Source organism: Lutra lutra, chromosome 7, assembly GCF_902655055.1.
Source record: "Lutra lutra chromosome 7, mLutLut1.2, whole genome shotgun sequence".
Classification (NCBI taxonomy): Eukaryota; Metazoa; Chordata; class Mammalia; order Carnivora; family Mustelidae; genus Lutra; species Lutra lutra.
In genome coordinates this window covers 123,281,140-123,306,566 of record NC_062284.1, presented here as the reverse complement: position 1 = coordinate 123,306,566, position 25,427 = coordinate 123,281,140, and the positions used below count along the sequence as shown (strand labels likewise).

Below are 25,427 nucleotides of genomic sequence, written 5' to 3'. Positions count from 1 at the left end.
CTTGAGGTTGTGGTCGGTTAAAGATGACCCCCAATTCTTTGCTACTTACTCTTTTGAAAGATTGAGCCTTCCTCTTGGATTTGGGCTGCTATGCTGACTGGTTTTGACTAACAGAATGGGGTCTTGACTCTATAGAATTGCAGCCAGGTCACTCTTAAGGCCAAGCCTTCAGTGATCTGAAATGTCTACTCTCACCCCTCCTGGAATGCTCCTTCTTGAAACCCAGCCACTGTGCTGTGAAGAAGTCAAAGTAGCCCATAGAGTAAGCCATGTGAAAGACAACAGAGGCTCAGCCTGAAGTCTTAGCCTGTAGCCAACACCATCTGCTCAACGTATGAATAAGGCCACTTGGGGCCCTCCAGGAGTCCTTGTGCCCCAGCGGATACCACATGAAACAGATGATCCACAGAGCTGGGACTCTGCCCACATTCCTGACCTACAGCATCATGAACAAATAAAATATTTGTTGTTTTAGGCCACTAAGTTCAGTAGTAGTGTGTTACACAGAAAGAGAAAACTGAAATGCTCCTCAAAATGTTTTTTTGTGGGGGGCGGTGAGAAATTGGTTGCAAGAAGCTGATTCTCATTTCTATAAATGTGATGGTGGTTAAGCTTTATGTCTCCTCGTATAGGAAGACACTAAGTGGTTGATCTTCATACACTCTGTATTAAACTTAAGAATCTGACAAAGCGTATCCAAGGAATTCTGGACTTCAGAAGGATAGTTGCTTTAATTTACTCAATCTTTGAAGAGTCATTCTTTTTTTCTCATGCAAACTAGAATGTTTTGAGGAGAGGACAAAAGGACCTGTGTGGGAGGAGGAGAGGTTGGCTCACGCATTTCCAAAGAGTAGCTCAGTTTCAATGGTCCTCTGGAGACCCATCTGCAGGGACAGGATTGGGACAGTCAAATCAGAAATGAGCGGTCCTATTTTCCTATATCTTCTTTTGGCAGCAAACAGTGAAACAAAGAGCCTTGTCAGTAACTCCTGTCTGAAATGCGTAAAAGAAATCTGAAGGCCAGCGAAGGTGTACAACAGTTCTGTGAACTCACACATTTCTTTGCTTCAGCCAGTACATGAATCGCATAATTATCTTTCCTTTTATATGAACATTTCAACTGAGAATAAAACACACAGGGGTTCAGACAGAAATTCAGGATGTAACTTTTTTTTTTCCCCCAAAACATAGTATTTCCAGCCTACGTTGTGGCATCTGTGTTCACCAACTCAAAGCATAACTTGGCAGTGAACACAAATACATTCACATAAGCAGACAAAGCCACAAGCAGGAACAGGCTGATTCAAAGCAGGGTTTTCAGTTAATGGGTGTATTTGGTGTAATGTTGACATCTACATTGTACTGGAAACTGTGGTTTTGAAATTACTTCGCTTTCCTACTGCTGTTAGCTCTCTGACTCGGCAAAACCCTCAGAGGGACAATACTTCTAAAGTAGGTTTCAGATAATAGCCTGGACTTGTCAATAATGGAAAGTAGAATCTTTTTATAAACCAGAAGGCTGAGGCACAGGCAAACGTTTAACAAAAGGAGTTGGTGGCCAGAGCCAATGAAAAGAAAGAGTGCTTCTCACAATTTAGATTCTTCTATTTTATCTATTAGAGCTCAGAAATTGCTCCCCAATTGACCATTTCTTCCTAAAAATCATGCACTTGTTTGTTGATAACTGTAAATAAACTTTATTATCTCTTTCTTTTACTGAGTAATAAGCCATTTTACCCTCTCCACCCTAGGGATTAAAATTCTCTAACTTACATCATCGACAAAACTGGAGTTAAAAATCAAGGGTATAATTAGTCTTGAATAATGCTATAATTATAAAGTACAATATGACACCCAACAAAAGAAAGAAAAGCTCAGCCTGGTTTTAACTTTCTTATCTTTTTAATTTGTTAATAATGAATTAAATAAAAATCTTATTCAAATCCACATGGAATTTAATTGTGTATTAGGAATGCTTTCGCCTAAGAATTTATAATACCACATAACTTTTTTGAGCTTTCACTATGCACCAGTTGTTTTATGTGCTTTTTTCCCCTCATTAATTCTTAATAAGAATGCTTTCAGAAATTGTTTTTGTCTTTTCTTGTCCGTTGAGGAAACTGAAGCTTCACAAGTTCAAGTAGCTTGGCTAAGTTACGCTCAGTAAATGAGAGTTGCGATTTGAACTCAGACCTCACTGACTCCAGGATTATCATCCTAAGACTCATTCATACTCACTGCCTCCCCAATGCGAGTATGGACACTGGGTAAAATGCCAGGCTTCTCCTGGTTCAGTTGGTAAGTGAAAACAGTTATTTTCCACCCAAGGTATGTTTAAAAAAAAAAAAAAAAAAAGGATCACTGATTGCTTAGGAACACTTGAAGATAACTTGATGATTCCAGAATGGAATCCTACATTCATTGAAAGTGGGATACTGAATAGTTTGGAGACATGAGACTTTGGAAGTATAATTTCAGTAACTATTTTAGCAAGAGTGACTACATGTGAGCCCAGATGTATTTTCTGTGTTAGTACATGAGTTCACATGGAAATGCCATGTCCTAGAGGGGTTGAGGCCTACTGCTGGAATTCCCACAGGCACTGACTCCAGGCCCCATCCTGCTGCTCTAGATAGCCTTCCAATAAGCTGCCATGCGGCTCTGGGGTGGTGCTGACCTCCTTTTACCTAGGGAGAAGAACCATGCCTGTGTTTGACATCATCATTATTTTAGACTTGGATATTTTCAGAATGATGGGATTAATCTGGCAAAAAATCAACTGGGCATGCCATGAATCCTGGCAACATTAGGCACTTGAAACAAATAGAACAACTTTGTGAAATCTGACCAGTCTGGTGAGTGTGTGTGTGCATGTCAAGTGGAACACTTGTCCTTATCTGACCCTTTCATTGTGTCTCATCAGCAACATGAGCTGTTGTTTAGTACCCTCTTCTTATTGTCATTGTCATTGCCGTAGAAGTAGAGCATCCAGCTGGCAATTTGAACACTTGATGTTTATAACCAAATTTACTGCTCTTTGATGAGAGACAAAAAGAAAAAGAAAAAGAAAAAGAAAGAATAGCATGCAGAAAACTAGTAACTGAACAGAAAGGACATCCATTTTGGTGAGAGAATGTAGCCCAGTTCTTAATACGTAGTCAAGGTAACAAGGTTTCAGATACTTAGTTACAAGTATATAATAATATACATACCCCCCTACCTTGAAAATTAACATAATTTTAGTGTATTCTCATTCCTCATGCTTAATCTTGAGATTAAGAGGCTATGGCCTGCTTCTGTATTATTTGAATATCATCCAAACACTGAACTTGTCTGTAGTCCCCTGTCATCCTCATCCCAAAGATCCAAATGAACTTGTGTCAGTGGGCATCAGCCCTTCGTCAGATGGCTTTAATTGGAGCAGTCTGCAATTGTAGGACTTGCAAGGCACATCCCTTCATGCTAAAGTAGCCTTTGCTTTAGACAAACTTTAATTCTGCAATCGTCTAGGTATTCCGTGTTTCAGGTACTGCTTTTGCTTTAAGTACTCAAGAACCAAAACATCAACCTTCAGATTAACCAGTAATTCATGAAGTGGAAAACAAAAACAAAAACAAAACAAAACAAAACAAAAAACCTTGAAACAGTGGCTAACACACAATAGGGATTCCAAAAGTATATGTACAGAATAGATGCTTTATAAATAAATAAATAGGACACTGTCCTCATTATTCTCTGATACAGGAAAGGGGTGAAGGAAAGAATAGGAATGGGTACTTCTGCAAACTGCATTTCCGGAAGAATAGAGAGCGGGCTTGATGGAGGTGGGAACATTCGAGGAGATGACTCAAAACAGGCATTCCTTTGGCCCCTGTGATTGACCAGTCTGACTCCCTAATATTTCAGAGAGTGCTGACTATCTCTAATAGTCATGCATGAGTGATGACTCAGCCAAGTGTCTGAAATGATTATCAGAAATTTTCTGTTCAAATGAGTTTTACCAACTTAAAAAGATAGTAGAGAAGTCAGGGAACCCAGTGCTTTAACACATACAGAGGCTGGCACAATGCCATGGGTGATCAAACATTTATTTCTATAGCATTTTATTAATTTCAATGAGCTCATATATTTTTTACTCTCAAGTAACACAGGGAAATAAGTTGAAAAAAATATGTATGTCCTGTGTGATGAATGAAGAAACTGGGGGTCAAGGAGTTTGGACGTAATGAGTTGTGTTAGGTTATCCCAACAGGGAAAATATGAGAGGTATTTTCTTACTGATTAGTAGGATAACATGACAAGTGATGGAGAATAAATTAACTCTTAGACGTATCTGATGACACTTTATTATTTCTTAAGGATTTTATTTATTTATTTGACAGATAGAGATCACAAGTAGGCAGAGAGGCAGGCAGAGAGAGAGGAAGAAGGAAGCAGGCTCCCTGCTGAGCAGAGAGCCCGATGTGGGGCTCTATCCCAGGACCCCGAGATCATGACCTGAGCTGAAGGCAGAGGCTTTAAACCACTAAGCCACCCAGGCGCCCCTCTGATGAGATTTTAAACTGAAGAGATTTTTGAAATTTAGATGTTGACAGCCACAACAATAAAATAAAATAAATGTGACAAGTCGAATCTACACTTCAAAGTGTTCCTTCCAGGGAGTTCATTAATTGAGAATGAGACAAAATACAAATGTTTGTCCTACTTAAAATATACGTTTTATGTCACAATTCCTCTGCTCAAAGCCTGTAACAGGTTCCCAACTCAATCGGAGTAAAAGTGAATGTCTTACACATTGGTGCTTTTTAACCTCTGACCTTGTTTTCTGTTACTCCCTATTTTTATGAGTGTTGTGGTAGTTAACTTTGTGTCAATTTGACTGGGCTAGGAGACACCCAGATAGGTGGTAAAACATATTTTTGGGTATCTCTGTGAAGGTATCTCGAGACGAGGTCAGCATGTGATTCAGCGGACTACATAGAGGAATTCCACCCTCGCACTCTGGATAAACAGAAGGAATGGTGGATGATTTCCTCTTTTCTCTTCTTGATGTGGAATGTCCATTTTTTCCTGTCTTTGGACATCAGAGTTACTGGGCTTTTAGATTCAGTGGTTCCCAGGTCTTCAGACTTAGACTGAATCATGCTGCAGGCTTTCCTGTTTCTCCATCTTGTGGGCGGTAGACCATGGGGCTCCTCAGCCTCCATAAACATGTGAGCCAATTCCCATAATGCATTTCCTCTTACATATATCTAAGGTATGCCCTGTGGTTCTATTTCACTGGAGAAACCTGACTAATACAAATGTCAAACAGGTACAAATATTAATTCACTAAATTTCATAACAAACTAATTATGGCCTAATTATTATTCCCATTTTATAGATAAATAAACTGAGGCATGGAGCAATTAAGAAATTTGCTTGAAGTCACCTAGCACATGAGGGATTGACACAGGCACAGGCAATCTGTCCCCAGAATGCATGCCCTTTGGACCCAGCAACACTGTCTCTATAGCAGTTAGCTTCTCCAGCTATACTGGACTTCTTGCTGCTGTTTAGACATACCAGACACCTCCCATTTAAACTACCATTCCTTCTGTCTGGCAAGTCCTTGCTTCTACATACCTTGTGGGAACCCTTCCTCTTCTCCTTCATACCTTTGTCTCAATGATGTCTTCTTTTGTTATTCTATCTGAAATGAAAATCTGTAAGTCCCTCTCCCTCTAGTAGGAGTAGACAGGATTAGTTCACAGTTGTATCACCAGTACCTAGGACAATTACCAGGTACATAGTAGACAGTCAGATATTGGTTGAATGAATTAATAAACTTGAAGATGCTGCAAAGTCTCTCTCCAGAAATTCTGATTCAGTATGTCAGAGGCTGGCCATATATATTTGGGTTGAAAAACTCAACAAAACTAAACATCAGCCCAGGTGATTCAGAAACAAGTGATCCACAATGTTATAGAACTTCATGTAAGGCAAAAAAATAAATAAAATCAATTAAAAACATTAAAAAAAATAAGTAACCTTTCTAAAAAATAGAGAAAGTGTCAATTCCACTTATGTTCCTGTCTGTAAGTTTGGGTTTTCTTACACAGCTTTTTAAAAAATTAGGGCCTGATATAAAGAATTTTGGTTAGCATACAAATAGAGTAAGAACACTTGATTTGGCATTTATGAGAGAGAGTATCCCAATACACTACTTGTACAGAGTAAGATTTTGTTATTTCTGAAAATACCCATGAATACCAAAGGAAATAAACAAAATTTCCTAGAACTAGTTCTATGGATTCAAAATTAATTTAATGATTATCTAATAAGAAACTTTTTTCCCTATAACTGAGGGCAACTGATGAATTTTCAGTCTAAACTGTAAGTAGGAAGTCCATATTGTCTGATATTGTTAACAACGATACGAGCTTACATTCGGATTTTCTCAGAAACTATGAGAACTTGTAATAATCAAAAGAACACCCTAACAAGGGCAAAGAAAAATTCCAGGGGGAGGGGTGTGCATGATGAAAAGAAAAATTGAGTGCAGACTAAAGCAGAGTAAAGAAAATGAAATTTTCTAAAGAAGAAAATTTATAATAGATTGTTTTTTAAACATTATTTTAACACCAAGTTTAATTTATCACTTTTAAGATACTCAAGTATCCGACCCACTGAAAGACTTAAATAGAATGAAGTTGCTAAAGGGTCATATTTCCCCGGAGATGCTAAGGGACTGTAGAGTAGAGGAACAGGGAAAGGTTTGTTACTCATCTCAAGGAATGGGAGGTAATATTTTTGTTTTGTTTTATTTTTGACAAATTAAGCCTCCACTTCCAGTTTGGATCATAAGCAGAAAGTGATATTTCTCTTCATCTCAACTTGTAGAAATCTAACCAGATATAACAAAACTGGGAACATGGAGCACACATAACAAGAGAAAGAACAGAGAGAGAGAGAGAGAGGAGACCACTACAGCATTATGTATCCACACCCTTTAGTTAGTACTTGTTGAGTCTTAAAGTGTTTGGCATCATATAATGGAATACAATCAAAGACTTCCATAAATAACAACTGGGAAATGCTTGATAGTTATTGACCAAGTGTATACATTCAGCCGAGGACTTATTAATAAGTAAATCATCTAAAAAGTGGCTTCAAAACAGGACAGTTGATGATAAAGTTAAGGTGAAGGTCATTCTATTGGCCAGACTAATTGAGAGATACAAAATTTCACAGAGAGGGGAGAGCCCAGAGATTAATACCAAGGTCTATGGAAGGCTTCCTTTTTAAAAATGTGTATAAATATGGGGCACCTGGGTGGCTCAGTCTTTAAGGTTCTGCCTTCAGCTCAGGCCATGATCCCGGGGTCCTGGGATCAAGCCCCGCATTGGGCTCCCTGTTCAGCAGGAAGCCTGCTTCTCCTCTCCCATTCCCTCTTCTTGTTTTCCCTCTCTTGTTGTCTCTTTCTGTCAAATAAATAAATAAAATCTTAAAAAAAATAAAATGTGTATAAATGTATGATCTAAAATACATATATATGTAAATGGATGCATAACTGTCATTCCAGAATTTGTCCTATTTGATAAATCATCTTGGCAGCTTCTTGATAAGAAAAATTATTCTAAAGAAATATCTTTTGAAGTGGACATATACAATTTATTTATTTATTTATTTTCATTATAACAACTTAGACCAAACAAAAATGAATTGGTCAATAACCAAGGAGTTTGGAGAAGACCCTCAAAGCTTAGAAGAGAGTATGGCTCCAACTAACACCTTGGTCATATAAGACCTTGTTATGGGCTAAATAGTGTTCCCCCAAAATTTATATCTTAAAACTCTAACCTGTAGTACTTGAGAATGGGACTGTATTTGGAGATAAGACTTTTTTTTTTTTTAAAGATTTTATTTGTTTGACAGAGAGAGAGAGATCACAAGTAGGCGGAGAGGCAGGCAGAGAGAGAGAGAGGGAAGCAGGCTCCCCGCTGAGCAGAGAGCCCGATGCGGGGCTCGATCCCAGGACCCTGAGATCATGACCTGAGCCAAAGGCAGAGGCTTTAACCCACTGAGCCACCCAGGCGCCCCTGGAGATAAGACTTTAAAGGGAAAATTACATTAAAATGAGGCTGTTAGGACACATGACCAGTGTCATCATTATCAGAAGAAATTAGGACATAGGAAGAGACACCAGGGAGGCATGTATCCCGAGAAAAGACCATGTGCAGATACAGAGAAGATGGCCATATGAAAGACAAGAAGAGAAGCCTCAGAAGAAATCAAGGCTTCCAACACCTTGATCACAGACTTCTAACCTCCAGAATTATGAGAAAAAATTTTCTTTTTTTTGGTCTACCCAGTCTGTGGTATTTTGTTATGACAATTTCAGCAAACGAATGCAGACCATGAGTAGAAAACCCAGTTGAGCTCTACCCAGACGTAGAACCTATAGAAAGTATGATATAATTAAAGAGTGTTGTTTAAAGCCATTAAGTTTGTGATAAGTTATGCAGCAACAGAAAACTAATACAACCATAATCTCTTGGATCTTACACTTTAGTAGTACATAGTAAATAAATAGGCTTTTATTAATGTCAACCCCTAAGACACAGATGAGCAAATTACATTGGATATTAACTCACACGTCTAATAACTAATACTGTTAGAATTGAGATTTGGACCTTATTTTTTTAACTACTATGTATGTGTGTAACTACTATGTACACATACACATGAATGAGTGGATATATAACCATTTTTTCATCCGTAAGATGAGACATTAGTTTTACAATGTTTGTATATTGTTTGGGTTCTAAAATTCCACCTTGGGTATTTTGTCATAATGGCTGTTTTGTCAGGTAGCATTCTATTAATCAAGACTCTTTTAATCATCATTCAGTGTATAAGAATATACATAATTCATAATGTTGACCTTGAGACATTGTGGGATGTTTCACATCTTTGAATACCACAAAGACATAAAAATTATATTCAGTAGAACTTGTACATAAGCAAATGGCAATGGATAACCTTTGTTTAAGTATATGGGATAATTTAATTAGCAGGAACATATGATTTTTGTAATTATACTATATAATAGAAATATGTTTATGGTTGTCATTAGTTACCTCAGAGAAAGAATCTTAAGAGGAAGGGGCTAGCACTTTTTGGAAGCCAGTCTGCATAGATGATTTTCATTCTAACTATGACACTCAGAAGTAGCTGAGTACAATGGCCAATATGTATTGCGTACTTCAGTGGATTAAGGGATGTGCTGAGAGTTTTGCTTTTCAATCATGCCAACAGTCATACGGGCTTGGCACAATTAATATCACCAGCATTCAGATGATGAAACAGAGTCTTAGAAAATTTCAGGAATGTTTCGTTGCTGGTAGGTGGTTACCTATGTAACACATCTATCTCTATATACAAAGATATCTGTGTTTAATGTTTGAAAAATACCAGAATCTAGAAAATACAATCCTCTAAATGTTTAGAAGTCATCCAGAATTTGGTACAAAAAAAAAAAAAAAAATCAAGTGTAACAGCTCCAAATTTACTTGATCATTGGCTTTTGAAAGCCAAGCCTGAGACCCCATTAGCCAAAGGCTACAGAGTACCGTTTTTGAGGAGGAAGCTGAAATGTATTCAGAAGGAAGACTAAATCATGGCTCCCTTCAGCTCATCCAAACAGCCCTGTGCACCATCATCCAGTTACCTGGAGGCTCACACATTCAGAGAGCCGCTGTGATGGGAAAGGATGCCTCCCACGCGTTGGTCAAACCAAATGTTCTGAGTGTAGACAGAGACTCTGTAAAATTGGCCTAGGAATTTGGATTTTTCTTGGAGCAGTTTTTCAAATCACCTCTTTCTTTTCTTTTGTTTAAAAAAGGCAATGCAGATATAATTCTACAGAATTCATTTCCCTCTAAAACTTAAGAGGTTTTACCAACCAGAGGTATTTGAAGGAAAGGTTATCCTGTGAAAGAAATAATTGTCCCCTTGAAAGATTTTTTTTTTCAAAATTCCTTATTGTAGAAAAAGCTCATTGAGCACTAGTTTCTCTCTAAAGAAATTAAGCTCTGATAGCTTATGAATTCAAATGCAATGCAGCAGACTCCCAGACATTTTAAGATCCATTAGGTTATCGAGCTTGTCCTTCTGTAGCCTGCTTTAAATTCTCTCTGCAAGGTGATTAAAAGTAACATTTAATAACAGGTCAGTTGACGAGTAATTATTTAGCACCCACAGGATGCAGCGCTCTATACAAAATGCTCTGAATTAAAACCTTTAAAGTTACATAATGGGAAGGGAGACAATAATGTCTTTTTCTCCGAGCATAAGAACATATTCAGTCCTATTTTCTCTCATATTTTGGGAAGATAAGCTGTCAAAAATTATGCAAAAAGTTAATAATAACTTACACTTTTACAGTATTCTCTCTTTTGTCAAAATTCTCTTACATTTTCTGGTAGGATCAAAACACTCTTTCTATGAAGTAGAGAAGGCATTATGTTCCCATATGTCAAATGAGGAAACTGAGGCACAGAAGGATAAGATGACTTATAAATACACACAGATGGGGAGCGACCTGGATTCTTGTCTAGTCTCTACTTCTTCCAACTTCCTTAGATAATAGGACACAGTAGTGCACAAGAATTTGTAGTCACAGCAAGAGGCCCACTTGCCCTTTGAAACTCTTCTTGAACATGATCTCGAATCCATGCTCCACATACTTTGGCTCTGGTTGATAGTCCCCTGCTCTGTGGTTCAGCAGTGCCCTGTGTGTAAACCTTGCTGTATCACCATCACCCCATTTCCTACTGATGCAGCCTTGGTGCAGTAGCCTATGCATGGTCTATGCAAGATGCCGTGTGTCCTTGGGATGCAGGAGGCTCCAGACTGCCCTTGCCTTTACTCTTGTTTCTTTCCTATCCATTCCTTTTTCCTTATGGCAGCTGCAGACATTTTTTAAAATGCAAATTGGATTCTCAGACTCCTCTCCATAAGGGTTAATGGCTTCTCTAGAATTTTAAGATCAAGATGAAGATCTTACAGAGGGCTTCAAGGCCCTCCTTTGCCTGATCCCTCTACCTTCATTCCCACCCCCACTTCAGCCCCGCATTCTTACAGGTCCCAGAGCAAGCAATTTCCCCGACATAGATCTCCCCATCCACAATATCCCACTGACCTGCTTTTTCATCCAGTTCCTTCTTAGTCAAACTTCCCCTGGATGAAGCCCATAAAAGATCAGATCCCACCTATTCTGAATTCCCTAAACACACTGCCTTTTTTTTTTCAAAGTATTTTTTAATAAAATATTTTATTTATTTATTTGACAGAGATACAGTGAGAGAGGGAACACCAGCAGCGGGAGTGGGAGAGGGAGATGCAGACTTCCCGCTGAGCAGGGAGCCCGATGTGGGTGGGGCTTGATCCAGGACTCTGGCTGGGATCATGACCTGAGCCAAAGGCAGAGGCTTAATGACTAAGCCACACAGGTGTCCCTTTTTTTTTAAAGTACTGTTCACTGGAGTGAAATTGATTGATGTGCTCAGGCTAAGGATAAACGACCCGAATGCCAGGGCAGGGATCATCTCTTATGTCTTGCTCACTTTTGCTTCTCAACGCCTAACAAAGTGCTTGAAGCCTTGTAAGATTTCAGTTACTGATGGAGAAAAGAGGCAGTGCTGAAATCGCACAACAGCATGTATGTGAGGTCTTGGAATTGCAGTTCAAGGAACACAGATTCAGGTAACACCCAAATTGTATCCCTCTAGGAAACACAAGTCAGGGGGTTTTAAAGACAAAAAGGAAATGATTGTATATGTTGTTAACAAGGAATTCAGATTGGTATTGGCAGTAGAAAACTAATCTTGGCCAGGTATAATTGGTTGCTAAGGTTATCAACCAAGCAGAGGTCCATTACTATAGCAAGCTGCAGGTTTCTGTGCAGAGACCTTGGACTATTTGGGGTTTGGCTCAGTTCAAAAGTTCATAGTTCTACCCAGCGAGGATGTGCATGAGATCCAATGCCTTAATGGCCTTCCAGCTCCATTTTGAATCTCCTTAATATGACTGATTTTATATTTTATTTCATCTTTCACATAATAAATATGGTTTGAATGTTTAAAAAAATTGATCACCATGGTTTTAACTCCAGTTGGGCTGCAAGTTATAAAAGGCCATAAATGTCTGTTTTACCTAGTCTATTGGCACATCTCCTGGTATTCAGCACATTGAAAATGCTCAACAAAACTTTGTTTAATGAATGCATTAAGGTTGAACGCATTTCCCAAATATAATACTCTAGTAACCCTATCAGAAAAGGACATGTGGGGGCACCTGAGTGGCTCAGTGGGTCAAAAGCCTCTGTCTTCAGCTCAGGTCATGATCTCAGGGTCCTAGGATCTAGCCCTGCATCTGCCTCGCTGCTCAGAAGGGAGGCTGCTTCCTCCTCTTTCTGCCTGCCTTTCTACCTACTTGTGATCTCTGTCAAATAAATAAATAAAATCTTTAAAAAAAAAAAAAAGAACATGTGGCAAACCTGATTGCAGTAAATTTCTGCTGATAGGTATTATTTCCTTGTTATTTATTTATTTATTTATCTATCTATTTATTTATGTTTGAAACTTATGCAGTTATCTTTGGTATACATAAAAATTGTTGAACATAGGGCAACGGCACCTGGGTGGCTCAGTCGGTTAAGCATCTTCCTTCGACTCAGGGCATGATCCCAGGGTCCTGGGATCAAGCCCTGCATTTGGCTCTCTACTCAGTGGGGAGCCTGCTTTTCCTCTCCCTATGCCTGCCATGCTGTCTACTTGTACTCTCTCTCTCTCTATCAAATAAATAAATGAAATCTTTAAAAAAATTTGTTGAATATGATTAATTTCATCTAGTTCATCAACCTAATATTTTCTACCACCAACTTAATCTACTTGTTATAGTGTATTTGGCAATAAAATGGAAAAACATATGCCACACTTTTGTTAGAACTATAGGATTAGAAAATGAAAAATCGTGGACAAGGAGGGGAACTCCTAGATGAATGGATTCTGTTTTATACTGTCAGTAAAATAGATAGGGTCTTAACATGACTAAACTGAGCTCTGAACTTCCTGATGAGTAAGACAAGAAAGAAAAGTATGATTTTTAAAAAAGCTGAAAAGCAAAGCATGATAGATTCATGCTCATTTTAGAGATCAAGTTCAAGTGTTCATATCCCAAACCAATTAATAATCCTTTATAAAATGTTGTGGTGTTTAAATATTAAGTTCTACATCCATAGCTTCTCCCTTTCCATTGGACTTTCTCCTGGAAATCACATTTTCTCCAGAAATCTCCCAGAAATCAACTCATAAGCAAAACACTGAACTTGAAATAATGCTCTATATATTAGTACTATAAAAATCTTTTATTGAGACATAGGCTTATTTCCTGACAAGCTGATTTAGCTTCATTGTTCACAAATATGACATTCACCAGATAAATTTGTAATTTTGTTTTGGCTCATCATCTTTACCCAAATATTTTAACAGAACTAGAAAATGTTCTATAGTGTCATGGACCTAAAGACCATGAGCTATGCTTTGAGTTGCTTCTCACAGTAGTCCTACCTTCTCAGTAGCAGTTGAAGTAATCTATTCCCCCAAGGAAGATTTAAAGCCTCTAATTTAACCCTCGAATTAAAACCTTCAAATCCCAATCTTCTCCCATGGTAAAAATAACATATGTATACATTTTTACAATAAGATGTTACAAGATGTGGAATGCTTTTGAAAAATTAGACATAAAAGAGGCTCAAGAAAAAGAAAAAAAAATATTCAATAGAAGTGTATTGAGTTGGATAGTGTTCCTTCTGAATTATGCCCACTCAAAAATCTATGAATGTGACCTTATGTGGAAATAGAATCTTTGCTGACATAATCAAGTTAAGATGAGGTCATATTGGGTTAAAATGGATAGCATGACCAATGTTCTGGATAGAATGACCAATGTCTGTATGAGAGGAGGGATATTTGGACACAGATGCACACAGACGAAAGATGGGCATGAAAGGACAAAGGCAGGGTTAGGCTGGGCTTCTATAAACCACAAAACACCAAGGATTGCCTAGTGACCACAAGCTAGAGGAAGAAAGGCAGGATTCTACCCCAGACACTCAGAGGGGTGCCTGCCCCAGCCAACTCCTGGAATTTGGACTTCTGGCTTCCAGAAATGCAAAAGGATACATTTCTGTTGTTTAAAGATAGCTCGTTTGTGGTAACTTGTCAAAAATGGCTTTAGGAAAGTAATACAAGGAGAAAAAATTGAAATTGTATTTTATTTTCTTTCCTTTTCATAGATTTCAAGATGAGAAACATTTCTAAGGCACATCAGGTCCTCTGGATCTCCACACATGAGAAGAATCACTGATAATTAGAAGGGTACAGATATACAAAAACAAAACAAACAAACATCAAAAAACAACAACAACAACTTGACCCTGAGGTTATAAGAATGGATCTTTGAAGTTATTTCTTAGATTTATTGTAATTCTTTCCATTTGGTGGCTCTTTCTACTAATTTGATCCTTGAGGCACCCTTAGAATGAAGATAAAGCAGATAATAAAATACTCAAGTGGCAAATGAAGAAACAGGTTCAGAGAGATTAAATGACTCGTCCAAGTTGTTCAACAAATCAATATAAACACTGGAACTTGAACCTAGATCTTCTCACTCAGTGCTTTATTTTTATGATTCTGCCATGAACCTCACAAATGGGTATGACTAGCTTATGATTTTCTGACATTACATTTGACCTTCTCTTTAAAACTTGGTACCAGCAAACCTGCAGGCTGAGTTGCTTAACCAGGGAGGCCCTTACGGGGTTACAAAGGGAGGGGGGGATTCCACTCCTTCTCTCGACTCACACACATTGAGGATCTGTTGTAAAATACTTGAAAGCTCTGGAAAACGCATGTGGGTTGGGAATTAGATCCCTACAACAGGCAAAGGGCATTGAGGAAATGAGAGTTTAAAAGAAATGGAAGAAAAGAGTTTAAAAGTTGTTGAAAGTGCTCTTGGGAATATGATTTATGGCATGAAACATAAAAGGCCCATAACAAACAACAGAATAAAGAGCAGTGGCTCCCAAGTGTCAGGCCACGGAAAAGTGCCAGGCTAAGAACAGGAGAATTTTCTGAGGAATTTATTAAAAATAACAAGACCAGAAATCCTGTCCAGGGGATTCTGATTCAACGGATCTAGAGTCAAGCGTCTTGGGGGATTCTGATGCCTAGGTAAGTTTTGACATTATTGGTTCAGAAGAGGTATAAGGTTGTATCTGTAGCTTACCAGGATTGTTCTAGTCACATTCCTCTTGCCCTCATCTACTTTTCAATGATTGCCTAATATCCCTCCCAATGAGCCAGGGCCCAAGAAATGTCAGATACGTAATAGCGAATGATAAGGAAACTGAGGCTGAGGATTTAGTCTGATGTCTTTCACGTCAAGTACAGAGGTAAAAATGCCTGTGTTTCTCTGTGCCATGTCTCTAGAAGCCTTGACTTTCCTTTCCAGTAGGATTTAGAGGTTCTGGGAAGGCATTCTTTGTCTAAAATCAGTCAGTCAGTTGGTGAAATTGTAAAGCAGGAAACATATAGGACTTGTCTATGACCACTTCCACTACAATTCTTCTGTCCAAGTTCTCTCCAGCCTGTCCTTCAGAATACTGGATAGGCAGGCAGAGCAAATACAGAGGACACAATATAGGTGGACTGATTAATTAGCTCAAAATAGGATATAATATCATTGGCCTTTGGAATTTACTAGACCTATGTAATCATTTTATTCTGCTTCATATATGACAGAGATGGCATAATCTTTTTAGTTTTTATGGGTTCTAAATATCATAATCAAGGCTATTCTTTATATTAACTGCCAATTTCCAGATCTTCTGGATTGGTCTCCCTGTTTTCAACTGCTGCTTATGTTTTCAAAGTATCTCCACTCATTCTGAGATGAAATTAGCTTTGAATATTATTTAATAAATCAAGTCATTTGGAATAAATGTCATAGACTACTTCTTCCAGAGGTGCTTGTCGTAGGGTACTTTTTCTATTCCACCACAATTTTAGGCATAGGTGGCAAATCTGAGGAAGAGCTATCCTAAGGCCTTCTTGCTTTCCACGGGCTCCTTAAATTATACCGGAAGACAGCTGTCTATCTTAGCTATTTTTTAAGCCATTTCCAACTGCTACAGGGGAAAAAAAAAACAAAAAGTTCTACCCTCACTTTTTTTTCCAGTTTTTATTATTTTTTCCTTTTGCTAATGAGCTTGCTTTAGTTGTATGTTGATTTATTAAATGCTTAAATCAATCTCGTTGAAGCTCTTCATACGTTCTTTCCTTCTTTCTTTTTTCTTTCTTTCTTTTTGTTTTTTTCTTGCTTTCAGGAGCTTCCTTTCATTTTTATTTATTTATTTATTTTTATTATGTTATGTTAGGCACCACCATACAGTACACTGTTAGTTTTTGTTGTAGTGTTTCCTGATTTATTGTTTGCATATAACTTTCATTTTAATTATTAACCTCCTTCAGTATTGCCTTTCCAAGGATTTGAAATGATTTTGTAAGAATTAAAAATGATAATCTAGGGACTTGAATATATTCTGAGAAAGCCCTGGGGCTTTGATATTCTTCAAAACTTCCTGTCTGCAGAGCCTTTGCCTCTTAGAATTTTTGCAGTATCTACAACTTCATTGGAAAACAGAATAATTTATCTTGTAGATTTTCATCATCTTTCACTGCTGGTTCCAGTCAGAACAAGAAAACAAAGAACAGAGATTTAATTTGGTGTTAAGAAGCACAGAAGATGTTTTGTATGGAATTACAGAGATGGTCAAGGTATTTTTCTTCTCTTTATTTTTTTTTTAATTTTCTTCTTTGCCTTCATTCAGTTGTGCACACACACACACATACACACACACCGGACTGAGAGAGATTGAGAGAGAGAGAGAGAAAGGGAATGTGGCTTCATAATCAGTGAAGAAAGCAGTTAATTTCCAACTGTTACATAGACTGAAAATTGTAAATACTAATAAGAGAATAAATTTGGATCCTGGATCTTCAAGTTTTGGAATCTGTCCAACATAGAGTTAGCAATAGAACAATAGGTAACACCCTAATGATGGCTAATTAGCCCCTGCTTTGGAATTTCAGTTCCCATAGGATGTTTCTAATCATTATTTTCCACTACCATTACCAGCAGAGGCTTGTATAACTCAAAGGGCTGAATGTGATGAAATTAGCTCTTTCCAGATTCTCTGACTTTATTATTATCAATGGATGTTTTATAAAAGCCGTGAAGCACCTTTTCCTAGCTTAGACCTGAGAGAATATAACAAGGTGTTTCAAGTATGCATATATAGGTTCCCACCAAGACACACATAATTGGAAACAGTTAACCGATTTGACCAAGAAACAGTCTTCTATATAGAAGATTGGATTGCCTAACATGTATAGAAGACAGGCATAAATTTTGTCCAGTATATGCAATGGAATTTGCATCTTTAGATTGGGACAGGCTGAGCTAGTTAACCAGAGACCCTATAATTTACAGTAGTTGTCTTTAATGAGGCCATTGAGAGATTTGGGAATATATGCAGAAAGCAGGGGGAGTGAAAGTGGTTCTATAATAGAAAACAGAGGTTTCTGAATGTAGTTTGGGAAGACAGAGAAGGGTATAGTAAAAATTAGCATAACAGCCATGTCTATAGAAACATTCCTTACTTGTAAGCTTTCATTAAATCAAATACTAAGTGGCAATTACTGAAATACAATAGCACATTCAGGCTCTGACAACTCTTAACCTTTCTGGGCTTTATAAACCATTTGTCCTGAGTCATGTGATGTTCCCATCACATGAGGCAACTCTTAGACCATAGGCTTCAGTGCCCTTTGAAACAATCTAGAGTTCTCTGAATGGCACAATTATTTGGGGGTAATTCAAGACATCTCTATTGAGGCGTCCAGGATTCAGTGTGTGTTTAAATAGACTCTTGGGCCCTGAGAAGTATAAGCTTATGCAATGCACAGGTTGTCATCTGTTTCAGAGGAAATAGAGCTACTTCCTGAATCAGAATTGTTAAATTGGAGGCGCACACATAGGAAAATGTGCACAATGAAGCCCCAAACTGTAACTACTTATTACTCAATGGGGTTCAGAGAGGCCTGCACTAAGGAACTGAAAAGTAGGCAAGCAGAATGACATGGCGGCATTGCGTTTTTTGCTTTCCAGTTAACTCTGCCATATTGTTCGATGCATAGACACTTAAACAATTCTTAAAACATTTCACAATCATATGGGGTTCATCAATAATTACATTTGTATTTGACCAATTTGAAAACTGAGACTAGACATGAAACTGACTTGTTGCGGAATTAGTCCTAATTTAATGACATTTCTTGGAGGTTAAAAAGAAAGGAAGCTGGAGTGGAAGAGTTTTTTCACAAGATAGTCACAAATCTCCATGACATTTCTGTCCTTAGAAACTGGAGGTGTCAGACACACTGAACAGCAAGTCACAGAGACGTTAGGGGGCGCCAGGCTTACAAAAGGGTCTTAGCAGAGACTGTTCATCTTAAAGGTCCAGACATAGTCTTGGTCATGGTCTGGAGTGAGTTGAGGTGAGTTTGGGGAACAGGAAACAGAGGCTTATCACTGGCTGGTCCTAAGTAGTGAGGGAAGCTTATGTCAGAGCCTTTGGGGCTTAAAGCACCAGCAACATATTCTGCCCACTTTCCTTCTCTTCCACACACACCTGGCACATTGTTCTGTTATGAATTCTTTTCTCATTAAGGCTATTCTTCATGATAATGTTCAACAATGTTTAGCCTATAAAACTTCTTTTGCACCTTGAATAGCATTATAAAAAGGAGCGGCGTAAAATCTGGATCAAGGTTCTGCAAATTTTTAAAATTTCCTGGGCTCCAGATGAATCTTTCCACATTTCCTATAATCGCAGATCTCAGGTCCACATTCTTTCTTTTCATATGTGTCCTCATTTATCTCCAATCCAATTCAATTTGACTAAGCCCATCACGTTTCTTCTGAGCAGTTGTTCAAATATGTAAAAATGTACACAGTGGTGGAATTTAAGGACGGCACTGAGGGGAGATAGGAGAGGGTTAAAAATATATATATTACAAAGTTTTTGATAGATTTATAAGGACTATAAGAGATCAAATGAAAACCATGTAATTAATTACCAGCGTGTCCATGTGTGTATACGTGTGTGTGTGTCTGCATGTATACACACACAGAATGTCTTTGATGATGGGAGCAATATATAACAAAAACCTCTGGATGAGTCCAATTTTAATTCTATGAGTGCAGAGACTAAAACTTTCTCTTCTCAGAACTTCCACCAGTGCCCCCTGGATTTGCACCAAAGGTCATGTAGCCTTTTCTCTCTTGAGAATCAGTGTTGATGTTAATTCTCACTCAGAAAATTCTTCAAATCCATGTTCCTAGTCTTAGGATTCTTACCTTGTTTCTTTTCTTACTTTGCACCAGTAATCACCTGGCTTAAACATAATCACCTGAGAAGTTTTACAAAACTTTATCATTATGAAAAGTTTCAAACATGCGCCAAATATAGAGAATAGAAAAATCAGCATCCATACATCTGAATCAATAATTTTCAGTTCATAGCTAACTTATTTCTTCTAAACCCACTTTGACTCCCCAATCGCCCAAATTCATTTGTAGCAAATCTCAGTTATTTCTTTCCATCCAAAAATACATTAGCAAATATTTTAGAAAAGGAATATCTTGAAACATAATTACATACCACTATCATACTTAAACTTAGCATTAATTCCTTGATATCAGTATTAAAATTTAAATTAAATATAATTATAATTAAAATTGATATCAGTTTTAAAATTAACCATATTGTTTCATGAACTGCTATTTTAGGAGCACCTGGATGGCTCAGCCAGTTAAGCATCTGACTCTTGTTTTTGTTTTTGTTTTTTTTAAGATTTTATTTATTTATTTGACAGACAGAGGTCACAAGTAGGCAGAGAGGCAGGCAGAGAGAGAGGGAGGAAGCAGGCTCACTGATGAGCAGAGAGCCTGATATGGGGCTCTATCCCGGGACCTGAGATTACGACCTGAGCGGAAGGCAGAGGCTTTAACCCACTGAGCCACCCAGGTGCCCCTGACCCTTGATTTTGACTCAGGTCATGATCTTAGCATCATGGAACCAAGTCTGATGTCAGGCTCCCCGCTCAGTGGGGAGTCTGCTTGGGATTCTCTCACATGTTCTCTCTCTGTTTCTCTCTCAAATAAAGAAATAAATCTTTAAAAATAATAAATTGTTATTTTAAAGCTTATTTGATTTTATCAGAATTATAATAAGGATTATGTATTCTAGTTGGTGGTTGATATATGTCACTTCAGTGTCTCAAGATCTCTCTCTACCCACTCTTCTCCTGGTCTCTCTTTTTATTTCTCTCTCTTTCTTCCTTACTATTTATTTGTTGAAGAAACTGGGTTGTTTCTTTTGTTTCTCACCATCAGGAGTTTGCTGACTGGTTCCTTAGCTGTCATTTTTTTACTTACTCTGTCTCCTGTATTTTCTGAAAATAAATCCAGATGATCCATCAGTTTCAGGTTCGAGTATTTTAGAAGGCAGAAGTCATGTCATATTTGGTGGTCTCTCTTTTTATGACATAAGAAGCAATTAGTGATTATTACCTAGATTCATTATGTTGGTTAAAGTGGCAAAAAAAATGGTATTATAATTTCAACATTCTTTCATTTATTATCTAGATTACTTATCTTAAAAAAATCTTCTACATCCAACTAATCTTTTACTCTGGGACACAACATATAGGGAAAGTTAAAGATAAATGCTAGATTAGAGGCTTTTTTTTCTTGTTCTTACCAATTTCCAAAATAATGAATCATGCACCATCATCCACCTAGGATGACAACTGTGTTGTGTTTTCTTTTGTATTTATCTTTTTAAAAAAAGGAACCAAACAACAGACTTGGCTTTAGCCATTTCTCCAGGAGACCTTGGTTCCTTTTCCAGAGAAGTGGTGTTGAGACATCACAATCTTGTGCTGGTAATGCTAATTGCTGCTGGGATTTTATGCATTTTCACCAGCGAGAGTTAGAAAGTATGTATTTATTTTTTTAAGATAAATATATTATGGCTAATACATAAGTTTTACTGAACCACATGAATCATATAACTGAATTTCATTAATTTTTTTACATCCTCCAAATCCCCATTCTCAAAGATATAAGAATAATTAGGCATTTATATTAGCTCAAAATGCACATACCACTGTCTCAGAATAGCACTATGCCACAGCCACCACTGATATGATGACTAAAAACAGGAACCCTATTTGGCACATATATGTCTTAATCACTTCAAGTTGCTATAAAAATATACCAAAGACTGGATGGCTTAAACAATAGAAATTCACTTTCTCTTAGTTCTGTGGACTTCAAGGTCCAAGATCAAGGTGCAGGCTAATTCAGTTCCTGGTGAGAGCCCTCCTCCTGGCTAAAGACAGTCACATTCTCACAGTGTCCTTCCATGGCAGAAAGACAGACAGCTCTGTCATCCTTTCCTGTTCTTTTAAGGTATCAATTCTACCATGAAGATCCTATCCTCATGACCTCATCTAAACACAATTTTCTCCCAAAGACATCATCTCCAAATACCATCCATTATTTTGGGAGTTAAAGATTCAACATGATTTTTTTCCTGGAGTATGAGTGTCAGTAGGTAAGCACAATTCAGTCCACAGCACATAGCTACATGACATTACCAAATTTTTAAGGCCACTAGGACTGGATTATCTGTTATGCCACCAACTCAAAACATAGGTAGCTATATTATTCCATTTTTCTTTAGATTTTTAGGAAATATTATTTTTTTTGCATTTATGTAAACATTTCCATGAATCCAAACTGAATTCCACAAAATTAGGTATCATCACAGACTATTTTCTATTCTTGTTCTCTTTACAGTATTTCTTCCCTCCACATAGAAAGGCATCACAAAATGTATTGCTTATCCTTTTAGAAAGCATATTGAAGAGACATATTCTTAGGACTTACTTTCAATCCACCAATTTACAAAAGTCCTCTTAGGCCAGAGGATTCTGATGCACAACTTTGATTATGAACCTACATACTCTACTTCAATGATTTCCCTTCTTCCATGCTCTCCATTATAACTTAAAAGCCAGTGACTAAAAAATCTATTTCCAACCTTCAATCTCTTTGGATACCAGATTATTGGAAACCCTAAGCAGAAAATATAATCTTATCCTCTTTTATTACATTCAAAGTAATCTTATTTGTCAAGGCCATCTAACTTATATTGACAAATTTTTAGATGCCTTTGATTCTTTCTTTTTCCTTACATTCTCTCAGTCCTGAAATTTCTTCAAAATTGTTCCTCAAAGTCAGGCTTCTCTCTGTCTTTACTGGCATAGTCTTTGGAGCAGGGTTTTTCAACCTCATTACTGCTGACATTTTGAACTGTATAACTCTTTGTCATGAGGGGCTTTCCTGTGTGTTGCAGGAGGTTTAGCAGCATCACTGGTTTCTAGTCACCAGATGTTCATGTCAGTTCCCTAGACAAACAAAAATGTCCCCGGACATAGCCATCTGTCCCTTGTGTATATGTGTGTAGGTAGTGGGAGTTGAGGGACATGGGGGAAGGAGGAGAACCAGCGGTCTCTAGCTTATCATCTAGGTCTTTGACATCAAAACCCATGTCTAGTTTCCTGGCTTCTAATATCATCAACCATCCCCATTGCTGTTCAAATTATCCTTTATGTTATAAACTATATTCCTGTGGCATTTATACTTCCTTTTTTTTTTTTTTCCTGCTGGAATTACACAAATTCCAGAGGGGGCCATAAAGTTCTTCACTAAGAACCCTTTCCACCATCACATTCTGTCTCTCACCTCCCTGCCCCATTCTACTTGTATTTATTCTCTACGTGGTGACAGCTGATTTATTCCACTTCTCCAAATCTTCCATTTTTTTCTGTTGTTTTTTTTTTTCCTCCATACATATACTCTTTCCTTAGCTTCATCCCGCCCATTTCCTGAAGATGGAAAACTCTTATTCCTCCTTAAGGTGGTTCTCAAATAACAAATAACATGGAGGACATGCGAAGATGGAAAGGAGAAGGGAGTTGAGGGAAATTGGAAGGGGAGGTGAACCATGAGAGACTAATGACTTTGAAAAACAATCTGAGGGTTTTGAAGGGGCAGAGGGTGGGAGGTTGGGGGAGCCAGGTGGTGGGTATTAAGGAGGGCACGTACTGCTGGAGCACTGGGTGTGGTGCAAAAATAATGAATACTGTTACGCTGAAAAGAAATTAAAAAAAAATTGTATGGTGAGTGACCATTTTCCTGACACCCCCCCCATCTTAAATGAAGCATCAAATACATTGGATTGTAATTCCTTGTTTATACTCCATCTCCCTCCTTTTTCAGGTGGCTCCCTGAGGACAGCTGGGTTTATTCACAAAGTTGAGCCCTGTGAGCAGAAGAGGCACCCACCTGAATCTTCATCCACACCCTCCATGTCAGTAGTAGTAGAAAAAAGACATGAACAATGAAGTCTTTCCTTGGATGTTTGCAGGCTGCTGGGTTTAAAGGTTGATTGACTAACAGCATGTGACCCAAAGTACAATATAAGAAAAAAAAAATGGAACTTCTTTCAGGGTTATTCTTAACTTCAAAATGCATTTTATGACAACTAGAATTTGAAATAAAAGTTAGTAAGCCTTAACATGAGAAAATGGCACCCATGGCATTTCTAAAACTGATTGCAGAGTGCTCCTGTGGTACCAGCAAAAGACTGTTCTTCCTGACAGCACAGCCTCTGATCTGTAACATTGAACCTCATTACTCACTTGTGCCTTTCAGGGGTGGCTGCTGTCTGTTGGCCCGTGCACACCCTTGCACGGATTCAGGAGAGACAGCCAGGGCGGTAGTGAGACTTTGGCTCTGTTAGCCTGTCTGAGGAGAAAGTCATACTTGATTGGGTGGATGTGAAGGGCCCAGAAAACCAGAGAGAAGCGGGGGGAAATTAACTGTATTTGAGTCCCTTGTTAAGCTGCATAAGGAAAAAGAACATTTGCAAAATATAGAAACAAAAGTGAAAGAAAGAAGGATTGACCATTTGTGAAGCGCTATCTTTCTTTATGAAAGTTTATTCTTAATTCTAGCATTTGCTATTCTTGGTATAAGTTATGCAAGCTTTCTATCTTCTAGATGAAGTAGAAAGAAAAGGAAAGGAAATGAAACATTAGCTGAATGTATTTGATATGTCAGTAATAATGCTGCAAAGTATATAACATCTCTGTTTTATCTTATTTAGAAACTGAGTCTTGGTGAGGTTAAGAATGTGTTTACAGACATAAAATTGGTACATCCTGATCTATCATTCAAATATGATTCTTCCTGACTCTAAAGTCTGCATATATTTCAGTTATTTCTTTCTTCCCCCTATATTTATTACTTTGAGATGGAATAGTCTTCATCCCACCATGCTGGGGTTTAGCACCGAAGACTATGTTCATGTGTTCACTATGTCACATGGATAGAAAAATCTCCTTCCATCTGTTGTTCCTCACACCTGGCTGGGGATGAGGGAAGCCAGTGAAGGATGACTCAAAAAAAAAAAAAAAAAAATCTAGTACTTGCTACAGATTAGGGAATGATCAGAATTATGAAACTCCAGTTCATATGTAAATGTTCTAGGAATAATTATGTCTACAGTGGGTTATGTTTGTTGGAATGGAGTTTGGTTTTGGATTATGACATTTTGAATTCATGCTCCCTGAGCAGAGCAAGGGGACAGTTAAAAGAAGGGCAGGATCCATTCCTTACAGACCCTTTCCCGGATCTGTAAATAAGAATGGGCAGCACATAGCTCCACAGTATGTCAGAGCAGGGGATCCAGAGTGAACCCTGGAGAGAAAAGTCTGACGTTGGAGCTTGAGAAGGTGAATTTAATCAGTCTGTAGGGAACATTTCACTCTCCATGCCTAAGGAGAAAGATAAATGAGAGAAAGTAATACCCAGCAAAAAAATGTAGAATAAAGGGGGCTGAAGATCCAATATTCCTATGTTCATTTTTTTATTTTTCTAAGAACTTAATGAAAACAAAGTTATCATTAAAAGTCACCTCATGCCAGGTGAAGATTTTAGACATGGCCACTTCCCCATCTCCACTGTTCTGCCATTAGTCCACTATGTTGGTTAAAAAACACATGTAGCGTCCTGTCCAAAATAGTTTTACCAGCACTGGTGAGCCTTTCTCACATTCCAGAATTATCTCCAATACTTGTGAAAATTTCAGATTCTTAAACTACCTTCTGCTGAATCATATTATC

The 25,427-nt window shown here is 37.8% G+C and overlaps 1 long non-coding RNA gene across 1 annotated transcript; it reads left to right on the top strand.

Moving 5' to 3' along the window:
• The first annotated feature begins 14,567 nt into the window (after positions 1-14,567).
• On the top strand, positions 14,568-23,599 carry LOC125105625 (uncharacterized). Its single transcript, XR_007128965.1, has 3 exons — positions 14,568-14,760; positions 16,767-16,883; positions 23,521-23,599. It is a non-coding gene; the product is annotated as an uncharacterized LOC125105625 (long non-coding RNA).
• The last annotated feature ends 1,828 nt before the right edge of the window (positions 23,600-25,427 follow it).